Source organism: Zalophus californianus, chromosome 8, assembly GCF_009762305.2.
Source record: "Zalophus californianus isolate mZalCal1 chromosome 8, mZalCal1.pri.v2, whole genome shotgun sequence".
NCBI classification, from domain to species: domain Eukaryota; kingdom Metazoa; phylum Chordata; class Mammalia; order Carnivora; family Otariidae; genus Zalophus; species Zalophus californianus.
In genome coordinates this window covers 59,004,280-59,017,206 of record NC_045602.1, presented here as the reverse complement: position 1 = coordinate 59,017,206, position 12,927 = coordinate 59,004,280, and the positions used below count along the sequence as shown (strand labels likewise).

The following is a 12,927-nucleotide window of genomic DNA, read 5'->3' as shown; positions in this document are numbered from 1 at the left end:
TTTGGACAGATACACAGAAGTCAAATTGCTAGTTCAAACAGTAGTTCTATTTTTAATTTTTTGAAGAATTTCCATCTTGTTTTCTGTAGTGTACATTCATACCAACAGTGCACAGGGTTCCCTTTCCTCCACATCCTTGCCAACCCTTATTGTTTCTTGTCTTTTTGCTAATAACCATTCTCACAGGTGTGAGATGATGTCTCACTGAGGTTTTGATTTGCATTTCTTTAATGATTACTTTTGTTGAGTACCTTTTCATATACCTGTTGGATATCGGTATGTTATCTTTAGAAAAATGTCTACTTAGATCTTGTGTCCATTTTTTAATTGGGTTGTTTGCTATTGAGTTGTTGAGTTCTTTATATATTTTTGATATTAACCTCTTATTAGATACATGATTTGTAAATATTTTCTCCCATTCAGGAGATTGTCTTTTCATTTTGATGATGGTTTCCCTTGCTGTGCAGAAGCTTTTTAGTTTGATGTAGTCACACTTACTTATTTTTGTCTTTGTTGCCTTTGCTTTTAGTGTCAGATTCAAAAAATTGTCTCCAAGATATATGTCACGGCTCTCCTTGCTTGTATTTTCTTTTTCTTTTTTTTAATAAGATTTCATTTATTTATTTAACAGACAGTGAGAGAGGGAACACAAGGAGGGGGAGTGGAAGAGGGAGAAGCAGGGTTCCTGCTGAGCAGAGAGCCCAATGCGGGGCTTGATCCCAGGACTGTGGGATCCTGACCTGAGCCGAAGGCAGACGCTTAATGACTGTGCCACCCAGGGGCCCCATCACTGCCTGTTTTTTCTTAAGGTGTTTTAGTGTCAGGTTTTATGTTCAGGTCTTCAGTCCATTTTAGGTTATTTTGTGCATATAAGATAGTGGTCTAGTTTCATTCTTTTATATGTAGCTGTGACAGTTTTTCCAGCACCATTTATTGAAGAGACTGTCTTTTCCCCTTTGTATGTTTTTGTACCCAGTGTTGTAAATTAATTGACCATATATGCCTAGGTTTAATTCTGGGCTCTCTATTATTTTCCATTGATCTATGTGTCTGTTTTTTATGCCAATATCATACTGTTTTGATTACTATAGCTTCGTAATACAGTTTGAAATCAGGAAGTGTGATACCTCCAGCTTGGTTCTTTTTTAAGACTGTTTTGGCTATTTGGGGTCTTTTGTACTTCCATACAAATTTTAGGATTGTTTATTCTTTTTCTGTGAAAAATGCCTTTATAATTTTGAAAGGGATTGCATTAAATTGTAGATTCCTTTGAGTAGTATGGACATATTAACAATATACTTCCAAACTGATCATGGTTTATCTTTCAGTTTATTTGTGTCACCTTCAATCTTTCATCAATGCCTTATGGTTTTCAGTGTGCATGTCTTTCACTTCCTTGGTTAAATTTATTCCTAGGTATTTTATACTTTTTGATGCAGTTGTAAATCAGATTGTTTTATTTCTTTTTCTCGTAGTTCAACATTAGTGTATAAAAACACAACAGATTTTTGTATACGGATTTTGTATCCTACAACTTTAATGAACTTGTTTATTCTAACAGCTTTTGGGTGGAGTCTAGGTTTTCTATATCCTGTCATCTGCACATAGTGACAGTTTTAGTTCTTCCTTTTCAATTTGGATATGTTTTATTTATTTATTTTTCTTGCCTAAGTGCTCTGGCTATGACTTCCAATTCTGCACTGAATAAAATGACAAGAAGGGGCATTCTTTTTTTTTTAATTTTTTATTGTTATGTTAATCACCATATATTACATCATTTGTTTTGGTGTACTGTTCCATGATTCATTGTTTGTTCATAACACCCAGTGCTCCATGCAGAATGTGCCCTCTTTAATACCCATCACCAGGCTAACCCATCCCCCTACCCTCCTCCCCTCTAGAACCCTCAGTTTGTTTTTCAGAGTCCATCATCTCTCCTGGTTCATCTCAAATTCTTGTCTTGTTCCTGATCTCAGAGGAAAAAGCTTTCAGCTTTCACCATTCAGGATAATGTTAGCTGTGGGCTTGTCATTTATGGCCTTTATTATGTTGAGGTATGTTCCCTCTGTAACCACTTTTTGAGATTTTTTTTTAAAATCATAAGTGGATGTTGAATTTTGTCAGATGCTTTTCCTGTATATATTGAGATAATCGTATGTTTTCATTTTGTAAATGTGGTGATCACAATGATTAATTTACAAATGTTGAACCATCCCTTGCATCCCTGGAATAAATTGCACTTGATCATGGTGAATGATCCTTTTAGTGTTATTGTTGAATTTAGTTTTCAAATATTTTGTTGAGGTTTTTTGCATCTGTATTTGTCAGAGATACTGACCTCTGTAGTTTTCTTTTGTATGATGTCATTGTCTACTTTTGGTATCAGGGTAATGCTGGCTTCATGAGATGAGTTTGAAAATGTTCTCTGCTCTTTTTTGAAAGAGTTTCAAAAGAATTGGTATTCTTATTTAAATGTTGGTAGAATTCACCAGTGAAGTCATCTGCTCTTGAACTTTTCTTCTGGGAGAGATTTTTTTTTTTTTTCACAAATATGATTTTTGTATTTGTCACCATTAAATGTCTGGCTTTTTTTAAAAAGATTTTATTTATTTATCTGAGAGAGAGAGAGAATGAGAGATAGAAAGCACGAGAGGGAAGAGGGTCAGAGGGAGAAGCAGACTCCCTGCTGAGCAGGAAGCCTGATGTGGGACTCGATCCCGGGACTCTAGGATCATGACCCGAGCCGAAGGCAGTCGCTTAACCAACTGAGCCACCCAGGCACCCTAAATGTCTAACTTTTAATCAGATTCTTGGACTGGTGGGCTCATATCCATCAGCTCGTTCAACTTTAGCACTCGGTCTCATCCCCAGTAGCTTTTCCAGAACTACTACCTTCACCATGAAGCTCCATGAGCTTTCCCAATTCAAACTTGGGCTTCTTCAGCATTTTTACTTTTCTAATGAAGACATCATGAAGTGGATAATAGACTGACAAGCCTTTTCTGTATCTTTTCCAGATGCTGTCTGGAATCAATTATTGACCACTTCTTTCACGTCATTTGTTTGCACCTCTCAGGTCATGATTTCCCTCATCTTTTTCCGAATTTGACGGACCTGTTGGTGCTGAGCATAAGAGGTCTTCTGAATCTGATTATTGCGTTTTTTAGTAAAACCAACACAAAATAGACAAAGCAAATAACCATTGGTAGTCTTGACATCAACATGAGCTTCAATCATGGTCTGCCATTTTTTGACCATGGAGCACATTTTGTCATGGGTAAGATCCATGCCATGAAAATTAGTCAGGCAGTTTTTGCCCTGAACATTCTCAGTAATTAGCTTGAATTTTCTAAATGCAACTTCATCATTCTGCAAATCAGCAAGGCTCACTTCAAAAATCCGACCCTTGAGGCCATCAGATGCGATTTTGGTTCCTTGAGTTCTTGTGACTAATGTTTTTCCAATATTTCTTATATTGAACATAGCTGGTGCTTTCACATCATACCAATCTTTCTTAGAAAATGGATCAACCACTTTCTTCTTGGCTCCCTTTTTGCCGCCTTTCATAGGGCACTTGTTCTTGCCGGCCACCATGGCACTGCTCAGGGAGCCAAAAAAAAAAAGTGGGAGAGATTTTTGATTAGAGATTCAATCTACTTGTTATTGGTCTGTTGAAGGTTTTCTGTATATTCATGATTCGCTTTGGTGGGCTGTATGTTTCTAGGGCTTTGTCCATTTCTTCAGATTTTCCAATCTGTTGGACTTTAATTGTTCATAGTAGTCTCTTATCCTTTGTAAAGGTTTCTGGGATAACCATTGTAATGTCTCTTTCTTTTCTGATTTTATTATTATTTTTTTTTTTTAGTCTTCATTTCATTTGTTTTTGCTGATTGTTGCTATTTCTTTCTTTTTACTGACTTTGGGTTTAGTTTGTTCCTCTTTTTCTAGTTCCTTGAAGTGAAAAGTTTATTTGAGATCTTGTTTCTTAATGAAGGCATTTATCATTCTGACCTTCCCTCTTAGAGCTGTTTGTGCTGAGTTCCATAAGTTTTGGTATGTTGTATTTCCATTTTCAGATTTCTCAAGATATTTTTTGCTTTTTCTTTTGGTTTCTTCTCTGACTACTTGGTTGTTCAGCAGAATGTTGTTCAGTCTTCACATATTTATAAATTTACCACTTTTCTTCTTATAACTGATTTTTAGTTTGAAACCACTGTGGTCAGAAAAAAATGCTTGATATGATTCAGTTCTCTCAAAATTTTATGACTGTTCTGTGGCCTAACATATGATTTTTCCTGGAGTATGTTCCATGTGCACTTAAGACTGTATGCTGTTGCTTAGATAGAATCTTCTGTATGTTTGTGTTAAGTCCATCTAGTCTAACATGTTATTTAAGTACAATGTTTTTTTAATAGATTTTCTGTCTGGATGATCTAATTGATGAAAGTGGGGAATTTAAGTCCTCTACTATTTTTTAATTGATGTCTATTTCTCCCTTTATATCAATTAATGTTTCTTTATGTATTTAGGTGGATAAATATTTACAAATGTTTTATCCTCTTGTTTGATTTGTTCTTTTATCATTATTTTATGACCTTGTTTGTCTCCTATTATAGTCTTTGTCTTAAAGTGTATTTTGTCAGCTCTATATTTTGTAAATATACCTACCCCAGCTTTCTTTTGGTTTTCATTTGCATGTAGTATATTTTTTCTACCCTTTACTTCCATTTTGCACATCCTTACATCTGAAGTGAGTCGCCTGTAGACAGCATATAGATGGATCTTGTATTATTATCCATTCAACCACTGTGTGTCTTTGTATTGGAGAATTTATTTCATTTTCATTTAAAGCAGTTTTTGAGGGGTCTGTACTTATTGGCATTTTGTTAATTGTTTTCTGGCTGTTTTTAAGATTTCATTGTTCCTTTCCATTTTTCTTGCTCTCTTCCTTTGTGATTCAATGATTTTCTTTCTTTTTCTTTTAATTTTATTATGTTATATTATTGACCATACATTACATCATTAGTTTTTGATGTAGTGTTCCATGATTCATTGTTTGTGTATAACACCCAGTGTTCCATTCAATATGTGCCCTCTTTAATACCCATCACCAAGCTAGCCCATCCCCCCACCCCCCTCCCCGCTAGAACCCTCAGTTTCTTTCTCAGAGTCCATAGTCTCTCATGGTTCATCTCTCCCTCTGATTCCCCCCCACCCTTCATTTTTCCCTTCCTACTGTCTTCTTCTTTTTTTTTTTTTTAACATGTATTATTTGTTTCAGAGGTACAGGTCTGTGATTCTATAGTGATATGCTTAGATTCCTCTTATCTTTTGCATATCTATAGACTTTTGCTTTGTGACAACCATGAGGCTTACATAAACAACACATATATATTATTTAACACACACATATGTAAAATAGTCTATCTTAAATTGATAGCTTAAGTTTAGATCCATTCTAAACCTTTTTTTTCTCCCTCTCCCACATTTTATGTTTTGATATCACAATTTACATCTTTTAGTTTTCAGTCATTTACAAATTACTGTAGTTGTATTTTTACTACTTTAGTCTATTAACCTTCATACTAGATTTATAAATAATTAACCAACCACCTTTAAGATTACTCTGAATTTTACTATTTATTTGCCTTGACCAGTGAGATTTATACTTTCATATATTTTCCTATTACTAATAGTACCCTATGTTTCAGCTTAAGGAAGTCCCTTTAACATTTCTTGTAAGTCTGGTCTAGGGGCAATAATTCCTTTAGCTTTTGCTTGTCTGGAAAACTCATATTCTACCCCCCCACCCCATCCAAATCTGAAGGACAGCTGTGCTAGGTAGAGTATTCTTGTTGGCACTTTCCTTCTTTCAGTATTTTCAATATATTATGCCCACTCCCTGCTGACCTGCCAAGTTTCCACTCAAAAATTTTGATTGTCATGGGCCTTCACTTGTGTGTAACTGTTTTTCTCTTACTGCTTTTAAGATTCTCTCCTTGTCCTAAGAACAAATAGTGTTAAAATGTCCATACTACCCAAGGCAATCTGCAGGTTTAATACAATCCCTACCAATATACCAACAGCACTTTTCAAAGAACTAGAATAAATGATCCCAAAATTTGTATGGAACCACAAAAGCCCTCAATAGCCAAAACAAGAATTAATACCTATTTTTCTGAAACTGTTCCAAAAAATAGAAATGGAAGGAAAACTTCCAAACTCATTTTATGAGGCCAGCATTACCTTGATCCCAAAACAAAAGACCCCATCAAAAAGAATTACAGACCAATATCTCTGATGAACATGGATGCAAAAATTCTCACCAAAATACCAGCCAATAGGATCCAACAGTACATTAAAAGGATTATTCACCACAACCAAGTGGGATTTATTCCTGGGCTGCAAGCTTGGTTCAACATCTGCAAATTAATCAATGTGATACACTACATTAATAAAAGAAAGAACAAGAACCATATGATACTCTCAATAGATGGAGAAAAAGCATTTGACAAAGTACAGCATATAGCATCCTTTCTTGATTAAAACTCTTCAGAGTATAGGGGTAGAGGGTACATACCTCAATATCATAAAAGCCATCTATGAAAAACCCGCAGCAAGTATCATTCTCAATGGGGGAAAACTGAGAGCTTTTCCCCTAAGGTTAGGAACATGGCAGGGATGTCCACTATCAGCACTGCTGTTCAGCATAGTACTAGAAGTCCTAGCCTCAGAAATCAGACAACAAAAAGAAATAAAAAGCATCCGAATCAGCAAAGAAGAAGTCAAACTCTCACTCTTTGCAGATGATGTGATACTTTATGTGGAAAACCCAAAAGACTCCACCCCAAAACTGCTAGAACTCCTACAGGAATTCAGTAAAGTGGCAGGATATAAAATCAGTGCACAGAAATCAGTTGCATTTCTATACACCACCACCAAGACAGAAGAAAGAGAAATTAAGGAGTTGATCCCATTTACAAATGCACCCAAAACCATAAGATACCTAGGAATAAATCTAACCAAAGAGGCAAAGAATTTGTACTCAGAAAACTATAGAATACTCATGAAAGAAATTGAGGAAGACACAAAGAAATGGAAAAACGTTCCATGCTCATGGATTGGAAGAATGAATATTGTGAAAATATCTAGAGCATTCTCTAGTACTTAGAGCAATGTACACATTTAATGCAATCCCCATCAAAATACCATCAACTTTTTTCAAAGAAATGGAACAAATAATCCTAAAATTTGTATGGAACCAGAAAAGACCCCGAATAGCCAGAGGAATGTTTAAAAAGAAAAGCAAAGCTGGCGGCATCACAATTCCGGACTTCAAGCTCTATTACAAAGCTGTCATCATCAAGACAGTATGGTACTGGCACAAAAACAGACACATAGATCAATGGAACAGAATAGAGAGCCCAGAAATGGACCCTCAACTCTATGGTCAACTAATCTTCAACAAAGCAGGGAAGAATGTCCACTGGAAAAAAGACAGTCTCTTCAACAAATGGTGTTGGGAAAATTGGACAGCCACATGCAGAAGAATGAAACTGGACCATTTCCTTACACCACACACAAAAATAAACTCAAAATGGATGAAAGACCTAAATATGAGACAGGAATCCATCAAAATCCTAGAGGAAAATACAGGCAGCAACCTCTTTGACCTTAGCCGCAGCAACTTCTTCCCGGAAACATTGCCAAATGCAAGGGAAGCAAGGGCAAAAATGAACTATTGGGACTTCATCAAGAAAAAACTGCACAGCAAGGGAAACAGTCAACAAAACCAAAAGACAACCGACAGAATGGAAGAAGACATTTGCAAATGACATATCAGATAAAGGGCTGGTATCCAAAAGCTATAAAGAACTTATCAAACTCAACAACCAGAGAACAAATGATCCAATCAAGAAATGGGCAGAAGACATGAACAGACATTTTTCCAAAGAAGATGTCCAAATGGCCAACAGACATGTGAAAAAATGCTCAACATCACTTGGCATCAGGGAAATACAAATCAACACCACAATGAGATACCACCTCACCCCAGTCAGAATGGCTAAAATTAACAAGTCAGGAAAGGACAGATGTTGGTGAGGATGTGGAGAAAAGGGAACTCTCTTACTGTTGGTGGGAATGCAAACTGGTGCAGTCACTCCAGAAAACAGTATTGAGGTTCCTCAAAAAGTTGAAAATAGAGCTACTGTACAATCCAGCAATTGCACTACTGGGTATTTACCCCAAAGATACAAATGTAGTGATCCAAAGGGGTGCATGCACCCCAATGTTTATAGCAGTAATGTCTACAATAGTCAAACTATGGAAGGAGCCTATACATCCATCAACAGATGAATGGATAAAGAAGATGTGGGTGTATATATACAATAGAATATTATGCAGCCATCAAAAAAATGAAATCTTGCCATTTGCAATGATGTGGATGGAACTAGAGGGTATTATGCTAAGTGAAATAAGTCAATGAGAGAAAGACAATTATATGATCTCACTGATATGAGGAATTTGAGAAATAAGACAAGATCATAGGGGAAGGGAGAGAAAAATGAAACAAGATGAAATCAGAGAGGGAGACAAACAGAGGCTCTTAATCTCAGGAAACAAACTGAGTGTTGCTGGAGTGGAGGGAGGTGGGAGGGATTGGGTGGCTGGGTGATGGACACTGGGGAGGGTATATGTTATGGTGAGTGCTGTGAATTGTGTAAGACTGATGAATCACAGACCTGTATCCCTGAAACAAATACATTATATGTGAATAAAATCCTACAGAAAAAAGAAAAAGAAAAACAACTGGAGATATCACAATCCCAGATTTCAAGTTATATTACAAAGCTGTAGGAATCAAAACAGTATGGTACTGGCACAAAAACAGACACGTAGATCAGTGGAACAGAATAGAAAACCCAAAAATAAACACACAATTTTATGGTCAGTTAATCCTTGACAAAGGGCAGGACATGCAATGGGAAAAAGACAGTCTCTTCAACAAATGGTATTGGGAAAACTGGACAGCAACCTGCAAAAGAGTGGAACTGGACCACTTTCTTACACCATACACAAAAATAAACTCAGAATGGGAAACCTGAAACCATAAAAGTCCTAGAAAGAGAGCACAGGCTGTAAAATATCTAACTTTGGCCATAGCAACATCTTTCTAGGCATGTCTCCTGAGACAAGGGAAACAAAAGCAAAAATAAACTATTTGGACTACATCAAAATAAGTTTCTGCACAGCAAAAGACAACCTACTGAATAGGAGAGGATACTTGCAAATGACATATCTGAAAAAGGGTTAATATCCAAAATACATAAAGAACTGATACAATTCAACACCAAAAAAACCCAGTTAAAAAATGGGTAGAAGACATGAACAGACATTTCTCCAAAGAAGACATCCAGATGGCCAATAGACATGAAAAGATGCTTAATATCACTCATCTTAAGGGAAATGCAAATCAAAACCACAATGAGATATCACCTCTTCTGTCAGAATGGCTAAAATCAAAAATAAAAGAAACAACAGTGTTGGTGAGGATGTGCAGAAAAAGGAACCCTTATGCCCTGTTGGTGGGAAGGAAAACTAGTGCAGCCATTGTGGAAAACAGATGGCGTTTCCTCAAAAAATTAAAAACAAAACTACCATATGATCCAGTAATTCCACTACTGGGTATTTACCCAAAAAAGAAAAAATACTAATTCAAGATGGTAGATGTACCCCTATGTTTATTGCAGCATTATTTACAATAGCCAAATTATGGAAGCAGCCCATGTGTCCATCAAATGATGAGTGGGTAGAGAAGATGTAGTGTGTGTGTCTTTGTGTAATAGAATATTAGGCATAAAAAGAATGAAATCTTGTAATTTACAACAACATGTATGGATGTAGAGGGTATAATGCTAAGTGAAATAAGTCAGAGAAAGACAAATACTATATGACTTCACTCATATGTGGGATTTAAGAAATAAATGAATGGACAAAGAAAAAAAAAAGACAAACCAAAAACCAGACTTTTAAGTATAGAGAACAAACTGATCATTACCGGAGGGGAAGTTGGTGGGGGGGATGGGTGAAAAAGGTGAAGGGGATTAATAGGACACTTATCTTGATGAACACTGAGTAGTGTACAGAATTGTTGAATCCCTATATTTTACACCTGAAACCAATATAATACTGTATGTTAACCAACTGGAATTAAAAAAAAAAAAACTACATAGATGTGAGGCTGAACCAATTACCAACAACAAAAAAATTCTCTCCTTCAACTTTAGACAATTTAATTATAATGTGTATTGGAGTGGTTCTCCAAGAGTAGGGAAGTTTTTAGCTTTTATCTCTTCAAATAAGTTTTCTACCCCTTTCTGTCTCTTCTCGTTCTGGGGCCAGTATAATATGAATGTTGGTCCACTTGATGTTCTCCTATAAGCCCCTTAAGTTTTCTGCTCTTTTTTTTTTTTTCTTTTTGTTGCTCTGATTAGATGAATTCTGTTGACCTGTCTGAGTTTGCTGATCCTTTCTTATTCATCATCGGCTGCTGAATTCCTCTATTGTATTTTTCAGTTCTGTTATCATATTTATCAGTTCTGTGATTTCTCTTGGGCACTTTCTTATATTTTCTCTTTGTTAAAATTCTTAACTTTGTTCATGCATTTTTCTCCCAAGATTGGTAAGCATCTTTCTGTCATTTTGAACTTTCAATCAGGCAAATCACTTGTTTCATTAAAATCTTTTTCTGAGGTTTCATTTTGTTCTTTCATTCGGAACATATTCCTCTCTTTCTTCATTTCCTTGACTCTATGTGTTAGTTTCTATGCATTAGATAAAACAGCTATTTCTCCCTGTATTGAAGGAGCAGCCTCATATAGGAATGATCTTCACCTTTCAACCTCTCAAACCTTTGTGCCTGTCCAAGCAGCCTACTTTATTCTTGGTGGCTGTGAGTAGTTGAGGGTTTGCCAAAACTTGTCAGTGACCCAAAGGAGAATATCTTGGTTGGCCTCATAGATTCAGACTGATTGGAAACCAGACCCTCAGGCAGCAGCTTTTAAAGTATGCAAACATACCTCTTTCAGGGGAAGACTAGGAATGTTTTTGTCTTTCCCTCTACACTGAATCCTGAGGTGGTAGCCTGTGAAAGCAGGTCCCACTGGCCACCAGAGTCAGGATATCAAGGGTTTTGTCCCCTGGGCAGCAGACAAAAGTTGTGGCACAGGACATGTAAACAAGCTCCTTTCTCAGAAACACCAGCAACCTGGAGTGAGGCAGAGGGAGTGCAGGAAGATCGCGCCCACCCTCTGAGAGGTCTGGAGAGGATACAGTTGGTTCTTAGATGTGTATTTAATTAAAAGCCTGTCACTCAGAGTGCAGCCAAGAAGATACACTAATAGACCTCTCACAGAAAGACTGGGCATTTCAGTCTGCTGCCTCTCTGTTGTGCATTGGGGTAGCTGGTTAAGAACTCTTTCTCCATTTGTTGTAGTCATTTTGGATGTAAGCCTTGCTGGCCACCAGAGGTAGGTGATCAAAGGGTATCCCCAGGGTGGCAGCTACAAAAACTGGGATGCCAAACAAGTGCGTAGTTCACTTCCAGGAGGTATTGGCAACCTGGAACGAGGCAAAAGAACACATAGATGGTTCCTTCCAGTTTCCATCTTTGGAGAGTATTTCCATAGAAACCTAGATGTGTGTTAAATTAGATGCCTGTCCCTCAGGTTGAAGCTTTAGGCCTATTTCCCAGAAAGACTAGATGATTTTCAGTTGGCACCTCTGTGCTGGGCCCCTTTAAGAACTCTTTCTGCATTTGCTTCAGTGTTGTGGTCTCATGGATGCAAGCCGAATTTGCTGTGTTTAGGGCCTCATGTCTCAAGTGTTGGTCGTTGTCATTGTCCTCTTTTTACATTTTGCATTTTATTTACTTTTTGCTACTTGATTCAAAGTTACTGGTTTACAGATAGATATGTATTCTAGAATAAAAAAATTTTTTTGCCACTTTGTATACTACTAATATCCACCTGACTCTAGCCTGTAAGACCCTTTAGTTTCATCATCTTACACCTACCCCCTGGAAGAAGTAGTAAAGTACATCATTGTGCAGTATTATATATTAATATATGTTGATCTCTCTGTGTCAGACCCTGTATAAAGACAGGTATGATGCAATGGGATTTACTTAACGTCCTTGAGCCATAGTGTTTTCCTCTATATAATGGCAATAATTATTTAGAACCCTCAGGGTTAGAATGAGGACTTAGGAAGAGTTCCTTGTGAGCTGCAAATTGCTGTATAAATGTTGGATTGATGTCATTTTCTTTCCTGCCTTACTTTCCCTTCATTTAACAAACTCGTGTCTTTTATTTTTTTTAAAAGGCCAAGGTCCTGAAGATTTTTTTTTAAATTGAAGTATAATTCATTTACAGTATTTTAGTAGTTTCAGGTATATATCATTGTGATTTGATATTTTTTATATTATGAAATTAACCCTATGGTAAGTCTAGTTACCATCTGTCACCATACAAAGTTATTACAATATTATTGACTATATTCCCTGTGCTGTATATTATATCCCCATGACTTACTTATTTTATAACTAGAAGTTTATACCTCTTAGTCCCCTTTACCTATTTTGCCTGCCCCCCAAACCCTCCCCACTCTAGTAACCATCAGTTTGTTTCCTACATCTATGAGTCTGTTTTTTAGATTCCACATGTAAGTGAAATCATATGGTATTTGCATTTCTGTTTCACTTATTTCACTTAGCATAAAACCCTCTAGGTCCATCCATGTTGTCACAAATGGCAAGATGAGTTATATTTCATTGTGTGTGTGTGTGTGCCTGTGTGTGTGTATATCTCACTTTATCCATTCACCTATTGATAGACACTTAAGTTGTTTCTATAACTGGCTATTGTA

General features: G+C 36.6%; 1 protein-coding gene and 1 pseudogene across 6 annotated transcripts in view; both read right to left on the bottom strand.

Annotated features, from left to right (window-relative positions):
• Nucleotides 1–12,927, bottom strand: part of LOC113937823 (WD repeat containing planar cell polarity effector) — a 435,562-nt gene that overhangs the window by 18,692 nt on the left and 403,943 nt on the right. The gene's annotated exons all lie outside the window — the stretch shown is intronic.
• Nucleotides 2,834–3,594, bottom strand: LOC113937828 (annotated as a pseudogene).